General features: G+C 35.9%; 1 protein-coding gene across 1 annotated transcript in view; it reads right to left on the bottom strand.

The window, feature by feature from the left end:
* LRMDA (leucine rich melanocyte differentiation associated) overlaps positions 1–13,194 on the bottom strand; it is a 605,242-nt gene that overhangs the window by 106,519 nt on the left and 485,529 nt on the right. The gene's annotated exons all lie outside the window — the stretch shown is intronic.

Genomic DNA, 13,194 nt, shown 5'->3' on the forward strand with positions numbered 1-13,194 from the left:
TGAGATGGTTTGAGGTGTGTGGGTGGGGAGGGATCAAGAGGCAGAAACAATGTCTTCTGAAGGCTTTCACTTCTGGATCCCAACTAGAAGAACTGGAATCCCTGCCATGGCCTGAGAGCTGCCAGGGTGAACTATTCATACATTTATAACGTGAGATTTCCCGCTTCTATGATGACTTCTGTCCCAGACAAAAGAGCCAGCATGTGTGAAAAACACACTTAGTCTCTTTTGTCTTTTAAGCTACCATCTCTCAATATGTAAAATTGTCTTGAAAGCTGATGATTTTATAAGTGTGTCTATGTTCAGATTTTTTTCCACAGTGGACAGCCACAAGAAGGTAATGCAACAGCCGCACTCAAAAATTTGAAAAAAGAACATTTAGGCCTTACTTTATGGCTTCAGAATACAGACACTGAAATTTTAGGGATATAAAGAATGTGATTAATCAATATCTTATTAATTTGTAAAACTTAGATAAGCTTTCTTCTTAGAAAACAGAAACAATCTGTGATGGAAATTATTAACCACAGGAACAATTAATTTTAGGATCTTCACAAATGAATGCATGAGAGAAAGAAATCATATACAACGGCATTAAAATACAAACGAGCAGCACTCAATCTACTGACATATTTTTTACATAGTTTTTGGTGAATCAAAAAAAAATGAAAACCAATGGAGAATATTGGACATGATAAAAGGAAAAAGCAATCAAAGTATTTAAGGAAAATGTAATTATAACAATTTTTTAAAGCTCCAGTTTTGTAGAAACACAAAACTGGGGTATAGAAAAAAACGTTGTCACAGCACTTTTGCTTTAGGTTTTCTTAACTCTCAAATAATTTCCTACATCAATTCCTACAGAGCTGTCTGAGACTTCTGGTCCATGTTTCAGAAATGCATAAACAGTGGGAGATGAACTGCATACACAGCTAACCTGACTAATTTTTATAAATACTTTTCTTGAACTTATTCATAATTAACATCCACTTGAAGGATACATTCACTCGAATGAGAGGAGAGAAAAAACAGCCGGAGAGTTGATTTATCTCAAAATGTGTTTTCCAAGCTCTATGTGCGGACCTTTGGAGTTCATTCTGGCCATGAAATACTGGTAAGTGAGGTTTTCTTCATTGAGGTGATGGATTTAATGAATACTGTCCTAAAATGCATTGGGTTCTGTCTCTTCAAGAGGCTTTCTATGCTCCCCTTGAAGAAATGCTCTAACTCTTTGTCCCTGTCCATAAAATCCAGAAAGCACTTAAAGTTTATCCCTCAGCTCAAAAAACTGTTCCCCCAACTATGCAAAACTTCAGGACATATTACAATTCAGAGACGAGGGGAAGGTTTTTTGTCAGACAGGGTAACTGCTCATTTATAGGGCTGCTGAACTTTTCTTGGTTTAGCTGTTACCATGGTTACTAACACAGTTGACGTGCACTGAGCACTTCCAGTCTTGGCTAAAAAACCTGCCATCTATGTACCGTCTGTCACAATTCTGGGAAAGCTGTTCCAACAAATCAGTGCTGCCATTAAAGTTGTCTTTTTTTCTACCCTGGGTGTGTAAGCTTCAGTTGTAACAGCTGGTTCTTCTGCCCATATGAGATGGACACGCCCAATCTTATTCCTTGTGCTGCTGTTCACTTGAGGTGCTACTATGGTCATGCTGTGGTCAACCCCTCACACCGCCCGTGGCTACCCAAGACAGACAGAATTGCCTGCAATTTCTCACCATAATATTTCATCCAGTCTTCTGAGAAACCATTTGTCTTTTTCCCTCCATTCTGCCTTCAGTGTCCCATCAACTTTCTAGAACCACAGACTTATCCAAATCTGAACATGGTGTTCTAGTAGCTGTTGTACCACTAAAAGGTACAGTTATAATGTTTAAATTTCCCCTTATGTGATACCCTAAAGAGTATCAGATGTGTCTATTGAAATCTAAGTGCTCCCAAAAATGGTCCACAGCACTGGGCAAAAACCTAATCTCCATGAAAGCAAGTCCACCTTATCAACATAAAAACTTTTCACTGGTACTTAATTCACTGAACACATGCCATGTTGAATTTGTACTATTCTAGCTCCTTAAACAAAATAATGTATATCATATTTGATAATTATATTAAAAAAAATAATTGAAATCCTCGTTGTTATCAAAAATGCTTACACTGTCCAAAGAGAAGATGGGCTAAAGAAACACATTTCTTCTCCTCCTCTTGTCATCTGTCTCTCATTCTTTCCACCTGCAGCTGAATCTTGTCAATAAGATGATACTTTCAGACAAAGCATAAAATAACAGAATGTAACAAATACATTGTGAATTGTAATATTGTCCACAGAAATTGGAGGCACTCTCATTTCAGAATATTCAAAATATCAAAGGAACTCTGAAATTCACAGGTAGAAGTATGGACCACTAAACTGAGTGACTAGAGTGTGTGAAAAGAATATTTTCCTTTTCCATACTCCAAATATAAAAATCTGGGTATCAACAATACTGCTACCACAGGCAGAAAACTTGGAATTAGTTCAGACAAAGTAAAACTACTAAGGAACTGAAACCACACAGAAAGAAAGTATAAGCCTGCATTATACAGTGGGTAACTTCAAGAGGTGCTTGCATTCATGCTCATTCATGTATTCAAGTGCACACAATAATTGTGTAAAATGAAAATTATCCAAAATTATTCCACTGTACTTACATAAATCACAGAACCAGTCAGGTTGGAAAGTCATCTGGCCCCACCTCCCTGCCCAAGCAGGCTTATCCCAGAGCACATGACACCGGATTAAATCCAGACAGTTTTTTAATATCTCCAGTGAGGGAGACTCCACAGCCTCTCTGGGCAAACTATTCCATTGCTCAGTCACCTGCACATTAGAAAAGTTCTTCCTCATATTTAGGTAGAACTTCCTGTGCAGCAGTTTCTGCCTATTGCCTCTTGTTCTAACAGAGTTACTTTGTCCTGTTTTTCTGTGTTTATTTTTGCTGTTGTGTTTGACTTTTGTTGGATTTTTTCTTTTATCTATTAATACAGAAGTGCAACATAGGGGTTATAATAGAAAATCTAATGTGTAGGTCTACTTTCTAGAACACTGAGTGAACTGTTCTATAACCACAAATTCTCAGACACCATAATTAAATGAAATGAAAAGAGCCAGTTTTCATATCTCTGTCTTCTCTGGTCCAGTTATGCAGCATCAGGTGTGGAATGACAAATAAATATTATGGTAAATATCTTCAGACATTTAGATTTAAAAAACCAATTTATTTCCAGTTACAACTATTCTAAAACTTCTGGAACAAATGGTAGAAAAATATTACTCATATTCTGTAGTTTTAACACTGGACTTCAGCCTCAGCACCCACCTCACGGAATAACCTTTTTTGTTAATATTCTCTCTTCTTTGATACTTCTGCAGGAAGTATCAAAGTTAAACCCAAGATGACATATTTTGACTAATCACATCACAATTCATTTTCTATTACTCATAACTTTAGATTAAGTTATTAGAAACAGACTGATGCACCAAAAGTTTTACACTGTGCAATGGAATTGCTCCAATGGCATTATGTAAAAAAAAAAAAACCTGCTCAGTTCCTTAAAATGTGACTGCTGCATCTCGAGTTCACTTCTTTTCTCTCCTTAAAGTACCTTTATGCTAAAAGATGCTTCCCCCCCCCGCCCCCCCCCCCACTGAATCTGGCACTTTAGCTATGATATGGTTTTATTACTCAGAAATACTTTATTACTGCAATAAAACTGCACTTTCCACTTTTCCACTGTCTCACCTAACAGTGAACGTCAAACCAAAATGCTAAAGTCAAAAACCCTGTGATTCCACAGGCAGGAGACTACATGTCAATAGTGCAGGGCAGTACAGCAGAGTAGGACAAGAAAAATGTACTAAGCAATTTATATAGTTATGTATATAAATAAATTTCTGGGTTTAATCTTATTTATAATGTTTCTTGCAGTGCCATCATCACAAAGAGTAACTGAGAAGTGTCCAGTTATATAGCAAGTGTCTAACATTGCTCTTTCATATTTCTCCCCAGTAGGCACATCCAAAAGATGGCCCCTTTTCAACAATTTCACTTCCATGTGTTTTGCTTGAGAAAACTGGAAGATATATGCCTGTCCCTTGCTGGTAGACACCTGTGGGCCAGCACCATTCCATTAATTTCCTGTTGAAACAGGAAAGGAATTAAGTTTAGCCCCATTAGCATGATCCTTATACTGTTGCATCATTTAGCAAATTATTCCCATGGTAACACACAGAGATTTAGGCATTTGTACTAAGCAAGACTGCAAGTACATCAGTTTAAGAGAAAAATTACCTTTTCTAGTTTGGTTAAGATGGTAACTTGATTAAAACTATGCCATCATCTATCTCATTTTGCTGTCTGAAATGTTATTATATATGTAAAATTCTTCTGAGTCTTATTTTCTTCCAGCTCCTATTTTTCAGGCTGCTCTGTGAAGATTAAAATTATTTTCTTTTGTCTTATAAAGCATATCTCTGAAACCAAACTGTTAAGCGTTCCTCTGAGCTGGTGAAGGAAGGTAAAAGGTGCTTTCTCAATCCATTTGTTATCTTATGTTATCTATCTTGAAAGCAGAGAAACAGTCAATTAAGAAATGGTTGCTGTAGACACAGTACTTAAAGTACGAACAATCTACCCTCCATTTTCATCTGAGGGGGAAGAAACCCTGTTATATATTTGAACATTTTAAAATTATATTTAGTTGTAATCAAAGTCATCCTCTCGGCTATGAACATACACAAACACAGGAACATCACAAATACACCTGGAGATAGAAAACAGTCTTTCCCAGCTCAGCTATTTAAAATAAAAAGGCAATCATCACCTTCCACCATGACTACTTTCACAGTCTCTTTCATCTGGCTCAGATTCACTGACACAAAGAAGCACAGAGGTAAAGCAAGAAAAGACTTTTCAGTGACACCAATACTCATCTACTGGGTTTTCATCTAGTAGAATGTACTTTACTTATTTTTTTCTACTTTTAATACTGTAGCATTAGCTTATCCTACTTTCTCATATGAGAAAGCATTAGCTCATACTCCCTTTCTCTCCATTTTCATCTATAGAAGGGAGTCTGCTTGTTTTAAAAACTTTTACAATTGGTTTAGTGAGTTCATCTTAAAATAAGACTTTTCCAGCTTCACAGAACAAGGGGCACATTCCTTCTGAACGCTGGATACTCATCTAAAGCAGCAAAGCCCATTTATCACCAGTTAATATGGCTCCAAAATACATTTCCCCAAATAACTAACATCATTCAAAGACTGACAAAAAAGTTACTTTTTTCCATGTACTGTGGCTGCTTTGCGAAATAGCCCTACTTCAACAAAAATTAACCAAGAAAACAAAAACAAGAAAAAATGCCAATTCAAGATGTTGGATGAAATGCATTTTTTTTTTTTTAAGGCCATGAACTTTGCATGATAATTGGTAAAAACAAAACATAAATAAATCACTTGGTCAGGGCTGAGGACTTCTTTGTAACTTTAGTTTGCTTAGCCCAGCATTTAAGGATGTTCTTACAAGATGTTCTGAACCAAGTTTCATTGCTCCTGAGGTAGACCTGATGCAACAGTCATAGGAGCTACTGTTGTTTTATTGCGTGCATGGTCCCAGAGCTTTAGGATCCTTAGAGACAATTTTAACCCAATAGATTAAGTTTTTGCCACACATTATAGCTTTTAATGATATCCTGTGCTATGCAATGGGTTTTATGCATCTAAAATTAATTTATGATTTTAAAAGCTCATTGTTAAACCAGGAAAGGCTGCTGGTAATGACTGGCAACTTTGAGAAATCAGATTGTGTGTTCTGCCCAGCAGGAATGGTGTTGAGTTAATATTTAATGATTTACTAGTTCTACTTGAGTGAGCTTGCAGCCTGTAAATGGATCATATGATCATTGATCACAAGTTCAGCTGCTTTTGTTCCTCGCCTGGCATGGAGCGGGGGCGCGTTGTACGGTACCAGCGGTTCGTGTGCAGCTCTGTGTAAGACAAGGGCAGGTTACATGCAACAGGCTCTTAATGGCTCATACCAGCAAGCCCTCAGCCGAGGGGAGCTCATGAGGTTGAATTTTAAAAAGGTAGCTGACCTTGCAGCTGGGAGCTTTAACTGTGTTTTTACCCGTTTATACCTGGATAAGTAAACAGTTACTGAATGCTGAAAGGGCCTGAAAGCACTATTTTAGCCAAAGGCTAATCCCCATTCTTTGTGGATGAAAGGACTCAAAAGGAAAACAAAACAAACAAAAAAACTATGCTCTGCTTCAGGTAACACAAAGGTAAAGCTGCAATAAACAAATCCATTAATTTTAGGCTTAATGTTGCCTCACCCTCCATTTCTAATGAGCAAATCAACCTTTAAAAAAATACTGAGCTCTTCTTAAAATGATGGAAACATTACAATCGCAAAGCAGAGGATATATGCAATATAAACCAAAATAGTTCAGAAAGATTCTTCTCATGTAGATGAAATTAAAAGAATAAGTGATCAGCAAGCTGCTAGTTGCACAGCTTGAGCCTAATAAAAACAGTCATCATTCATGCTGCAGAAAACACAAGTCCAAATGTAAGAGACAATGTAAGGCAGTGATCCTCTGCCCTATGCATTCATCTCGTGTTTAATATTTTTCTCAATGCTGTGGTTGAAACTAACAAAGAATTAATGCTGTCAAGTGTGGCTATTTCATAGCATAAAGAAAAGGCCCTTGCTCTACATGGAAGTACAAAAGGTTTTAAGGTCAAAAACAACTTCTGAGCCAAAGACTTCTTACTCATTTCATAGGTCTTTCTACGTAAGTTATATTACTCTACATAAATTTTTTTTTAGGCTCTCTAGTTTATTTTTTTTTATTTTTGCCTGCAATGTGTGTTTCATCTATTTTTCATACAGCAAAAAAACAATGCTAGCACTTTCACAGCTTTCATAGCTACCCACTGTTCTACATGCACAGATAGATGTATCAGAAGATGTATGGCATTTAGAGGTTGGAGGAAAAAAAGTAAGACAAAGGGGGACGTAACCCTCAGCCACTATGCAGCACTGCTTTTGAGTGACATGTAGCAAAAGTGAACTTCACAGCTCTCAGTTTATTTTCTAGCTGACCGTCCAGCACCTGACATTTGATGGCTTGCTAATATCCATGTATTACAAAGTCAAACCTTTTCTTCTCTCCAAGTACAAGCACTAAACCCTAGAATTTTAAGTTATCCTCTCTCTTTTCCTCAGTCTGTAAATTCAACCTAGCTACAGAACGCTTCCATCTCCCATTATAAACCAGTCAGTGCTCTGCACCTACTTCTTAACTTGAGAAAAGCATTGAACTTTCATCCATTTTTAAAAAGTTGATGACAACAGCACTCCATTTATATGAAGGACCACAAACTGCTCTTCATGCGCTTAAATTCTCATCAAATAGAAGAATAGGAGAGTCCCTTCCTCTCTTTGATCTTGTGTGTCTGTTTGGAATGCAACATAAAAAGGGAATAACGCATTCTTTAAAAATCTATGATCTGCATCTAACTAAATCAGGCACCTAAAATCTGTAAAGCAAATAACATTCCCAATACTACACGAATGCAAGATAAGTGAGGAGATCCTTACATCAGATTATATAAAATCTAAATGCAATTCTTTGCTAAAGATATTTAAGTCTCAGTAAAATATAATTGCTATTTTATGAGTTTGTCCTCAGTTGTCTGAAACTACTACATCATAGATTTTTGGTAAATTAAAATGAGAAATTCTTAACTGCTTTTAAATTTGAAGAGAACACCCATATGCAGTTCAAATACCTACAAGCGTCATCAAAGAAAAGTTTTACTTAGGTTGGTAAAATACAGAACCACTAAAGCCTTTTCCTTCCCCTTGAAAAGAAACATTCTGCTAAAATACCACTGTAAATAAGGTCTGTTTGGATACTGCTGCTTGTTAACATTTACATGCGTGGTTTATGATCATTGCAAAGCAGAAAGCTCAGCAAACACAGGAGGGAGAAGGAGCTGCCTTGCAGAAGCATGCCCAGGCAGGAGGCTCCCTGCCACACACCTGTTATTGATGTGCATTAGGAAGTGTCTGTCTAGACATCGAGAACCTGACAGGATGATATACTTAGGGTTTGTATCAGATTTAATAAGAGGATGCTGGCAGGCCTCAACTGGTTCTGGAAGACTGTCCAGGGTGTTTGACAAATGATGTTGTAGCAAAGTCATGAACAAAGAACTCATAGTCACAAAGCATCCAAAATAAAACTGTTTCAGTTTACTTATATTTAAATCATCTACACCTCTTCTTAAGTCCTAAACTCCTAAAGACACTTGAAATATGAGTCATAATGGCTACAGTGGCATTAGATATAAGGCAGAATTCAAGATTAGGATAAGAGAAAGAAGGGAAGAATTTTGCAAGCATAGTGTTCTGACCTAGCTTTAGGGACAAGGTGGAAAATAGCACAAAGAAGAGGAGTGTGTACCTGAATTCCTGAGCAAAAGCCCTGAGTGGATTAATCTGGGAGCTTTTTGGTAGCAGTGGGAAGAGTATTCAGAAGCAAAGTCAAGGCCCTGGTGCAGGAGAAAGGGAAGGCTGTCCCAACATCACTTGTAAACTTAATTTCTGACATGGTACCTAAATGCTGAGCTTTGCGCCTTGCTTAATACAGATCTTCATGATACCAGTCAGACAGTTTGATGTAGGGGAAAAAGTGAATCACAGCACAACTGACAAGCTTGTAATACCTTCAGGGAAGGAGAAAATTCAAATCAAAAAGAAACTCAACAAAAGCAGTGTTGCAGGCAACCCTGGAGCACCTACACTTCGAGATTTCTGTAGGGACCTGGCAACCATGGAATGCTCCTGCAAAGACTTTCTGTGAGGAGCTGTTTTGACAAGAACCAAGAGCTAGAAGTTTCCCCCACGAGTGCCAGACAGGCCCTTTTGTAAGATATAAGCAACAGAAACGGTGCCAGACAAAATGAAAATAGCTAAAAAACGGTGGCAGTATTTCACTTCAGAAGTGCCTGCTGAAATTTGAGCAGACTTTATAATTTTGCTGAGCCATCCTATTATTTATTTCTTTTTAGTTGTAAATGATTTTAATAAGCTCTGAATACAAAAGATACAATGTAAAAATCCCAAGAATTACCCAATGTGTACTAAAACTTTCCAAAGAGAAAATTCATATCACATTTAATGGTTGTAAATTAAGAAATAAAAATCTCATTCATTTATTTCAGTGTACTTACATAAATAACTTAGTAACCAAAAGTAATACTAGGAAAAGGATCTAATTATCCTCATATATGTTTGGAGGCCTATTCTGAAAATATACATGCAATTCTGAGAGCCTGAGGACATCCATACAGTATTTGTGGGCATAAGTTTTCTGTGTAAAATGGGACACAACTGTTTAAGCATCTCTGTAGAAAGGGAATGTCTGTGTATTTGCAGGTGCCTTTACATAAGCGGATATCTGGCTCCTGTCTCAGGATTGCTCATTCATCTTTTCTTTCTGTGAGCTGAGTATTTTAAGGCCTACCTGGTTGCGGTGTTTCTGGGTTCCTAATCACTCTTGGAAAGTGCTTTGAAATCTCTGAAGAAAAGGGCCATGCAAGTCCTGTGCCATCACAGACACAAAGCACGTTGGCATTCCAGACCCACGTGAAGTGGGATATTTCTCTTTTCATCCAACTAAAGGCCAAAATTCACTACCTATTTGCAGTGATCAGAAGTAGTGCTTTCAAAGAAATATAATTAAAAGAAGACAAAATGTTATTTTCATTACTCCACAGAAAAGATTAAAAGCCTACTTTTTTTTCCTGGTCATTTCCAATCAGTATACTGGAAGGACATCTATTTTATTTATAACACATGTTGAATCTAAAAATTAAGTAGTGTACATATAAAAACACTTTGGTGACAGACGGCAACAGAAGACATCACAGGAGAAATTGAAATTGTCAGTCTTTCTTAATATCTCAGGACTTGTAACAGTCATAAAATAGCCACAAACTAATATATTCCTAAAAAATCTATCACATGGAACAAGACTAAAGGGAACTAACCACATGAAAACACTATTCCTTCCAATGTCTCCTTCCTGTTCACTACAGTGGCTATGGTTTTATCAAAGGAATGCCATTAACTTGTCATTCTCCAGTTTATAGGACTAGCTCTGCAATATCAAAATACCTGAGAAGACTAACTACTTGACTGGAAAACTATTTGAGACAAGTTGTTTTTTTTTTTTTAAAAAAAAAAAAAGTTCTTAGAAATCTGCAAGATTACACTTGATGACACCAAAGCAGATGGTGTCATCAAGTGATTACACTTGATGACACCAAAGCAGTCTTTACTGCCCAGACCCTCAGTATTACCTCATAAAAATAACAGCTAAATAAGGAACATGAAAACAAAAAAAATACAGATAGTTCAACCTCAATATATATGTATGGAACTTTATCAGAATTTATTCTCTTAAAACAAGAAGTAGCAATTTTATCATTCTTACACTTTGTACACTTTAAATAGGGCAGAAAGACTAAAAGTTCATAAATGAAAAATGCATAACATCTATGAGGAAAAGGAGCAAAGTTACAAATACATGGCTTTAATTCAATAATAGAAAGCAGACTGATACTAGAATAATATTTTTTCATTTTATATTGCAATACTAGATATTGTGTTAGGAGAATTTCTCACTGAATTTGTATTCTTGCACTGTTGGCAACTAGGTGCCTAAAATTCCTAGTAGCTAAGAGGCTCTGCTGGTGTTAGAGATTATTTGAGAAGAAACATAAACAACTGCACCAAGAAAGAAAAGGCTATTTAAAGATTCAAAATTCCTCCACAGGCAGAAGCAAAACCATCAGCTCGTTTCACAATTTCAAAAAGTGAAAATAGAAAGGGCATTAAAGGAGAGGAAGAAAAAAAAAAAACAACTAAGAGTTTTAATCAAACTCTTACATTTAACAGCATTAATGCTAAGTATGCAAACGTTCATCCCACTGATCATTATGGTATCAAGAACTAATTTTCCTCCTTTTAAGAGCTTATATGTCACATCACACCCTGTGGGCCTTCCAGAGGTGTATTTAAATGTCTAACGGGGGAAAAGAAAGACATTCCAGACAGCCAGGTGTTACTGATTCACCCATTAAAACTTCAGTTATAAAATATCCCACACAATGGTAAAACATTTCAGTCATTAGCTGATCATAAATAGATTAAGATGACAGTCTAAATTATTATGACTGTATGTGTATAAAATTTACATTGCTCATCACATTATTCCAAGTGTCACTAACTGATTATCTGAAGTTAAAGTGCATGTATTATTTGTTCTAAGAACTTAAGAAAAAGAAAGACAAAGCCAGATGCAGCAAATGTAATATTAATCCTGAGCCAGAAGAAAACTTCAGATTTATTTGTAATGATGCTCATTCATTTTCTATTATATAGCTGAAAATGAAGTCTTGCTTCTTTTTATTGTAAGATTTAAGCCAGCCTTACTATTTCACATAATGAATTTGAAATAATAAAATAATTCAAAGATTTTTAAATCATATACTGCCTAAACTTCTCTTTTTCAAATAAGGAAAATATCTAGTGAACATCCAACCCTGCACCATTTTGATACCAACTTTAATAACAAAATATATAAATGGATGTTAGGTCATGGCAGGCTGTTGATTTACACAAATTTAGTTGCCTATAAACGTGAAGATAATTTCTATGCTTATTTATTTCTATATCTACACTGTCAAACAAGATTTAAATTTTATCATTAAACAATATTTCAATCCATTTTCCCCCTTTCAATTTGGCACAGGATCAAATTTCTGATTTAATAAATTAGGGACCATCGACAGTATTCCAGTAAGTGTCAGTGGACAAGCACTTAACCCACAATCTGTGTGAAGAAATTTGAGTCAACCTAATCTAGATTAGAAGACAGCTGATCTATACCAAATTAGGCTACATGTACTATGAGCTAAAATCTTGTACTGGATAGTCACAGTCATGCTAGAAATGCACAATAATGCCTTGTGCTAAAAAAATGCAACTCATCTCTTTGATTCATCTGATTTCCAGGACAAGTTCCTTCAAACTTTTTGCTTTTTTTTTATTTGTTTAATTTTAAAAGTGAAATGTTACATGTTTTGCCACTGACTCAGACAAAAAGAGATTTCTCTCTTTGGTGTTTTTACTGTTCAAAATTAGCTAAATACAAATTATGTCAATGGCTGTTACCAAGTTACACAACTCTACAGTAGGAAATCAGTCAAAATCCAGGAATCAGCATGCTGCAAACCTTATTGGCTTATGTTTCAAAAATATACAAGTAAACTATGAGTTAAAAATTATGAAATCTAGTCAGATCATATAATTTTTAGCTGAACTATATCCCAGGCTTCTATTTACGGAAAACAAAATTATTTTTATTTACATGAGAGACAGGCACCTGAAAGAATGAAATCACTTCCCCTTGTGCTTGAGGACGAGAACTGATCCATTGTAGCACGTCTGTTCAAATGCATTTGCTGCCTCCCAAAGAATGTCAGGATGAGATTCACTTCAAAAGATCCCAAACTGACACAGCTTTTACCAAACACACACTTTTACCATCTGGACTTCAGGTGTTTCTGCTTTCCTGTTTCTTACAAGGTTATTTCATGGTTTTGTTAATGGGTTTTTTTGGTTCTGACACAGCAGTTTGAGCCTGTTATTCACTTCAGAGAAGAAAGATTGAACACCACAGGTTAAACCCACCTGAACACACTTTTTGGTAAAAACAAAACAAAATAAAAATTCCAAAGAAAAACAATGTGAATCAAATCTAATAATTTGTTCCTAATTAGAAAGCAGAATATAGAACAGAGAAGAAAGGAAGAAAAAAAAAAGCAAGAATAAAAGCAACAAATAAAAACAAAACCAAACCAACCAAACACAGGGTTTAAGATATTAATAGGCCCTAAAACCCTAGAAATAATTTTCCACAAAATGGATTTCTTAGGTCTTTCTTACAGTCAAAGAAAGTGAGTCACAAGAAGGTGATATGATTTGCCAAATGGAACAGATTTTGAAATTCACAATTATATTGAAACCATATTATCACAGTCTGTTGTGAAAAGTGTGTTTATACT

This window comes from Onychostruthus taczanowskii, unplaced genomic scaffold (assembly GCF_017590055.1).
Source record: "Onychostruthus taczanowskii isolate IOZ18803 unplaced genomic scaffold, ASM1759005v1 scaffold22, whole genome shotgun sequence".
NCBI classification, from domain to species: domain Eukaryota; kingdom Metazoa; phylum Chordata; class Aves; order Passeriformes; family Passeridae; genus Onychostruthus; species Onychostruthus taczanowskii.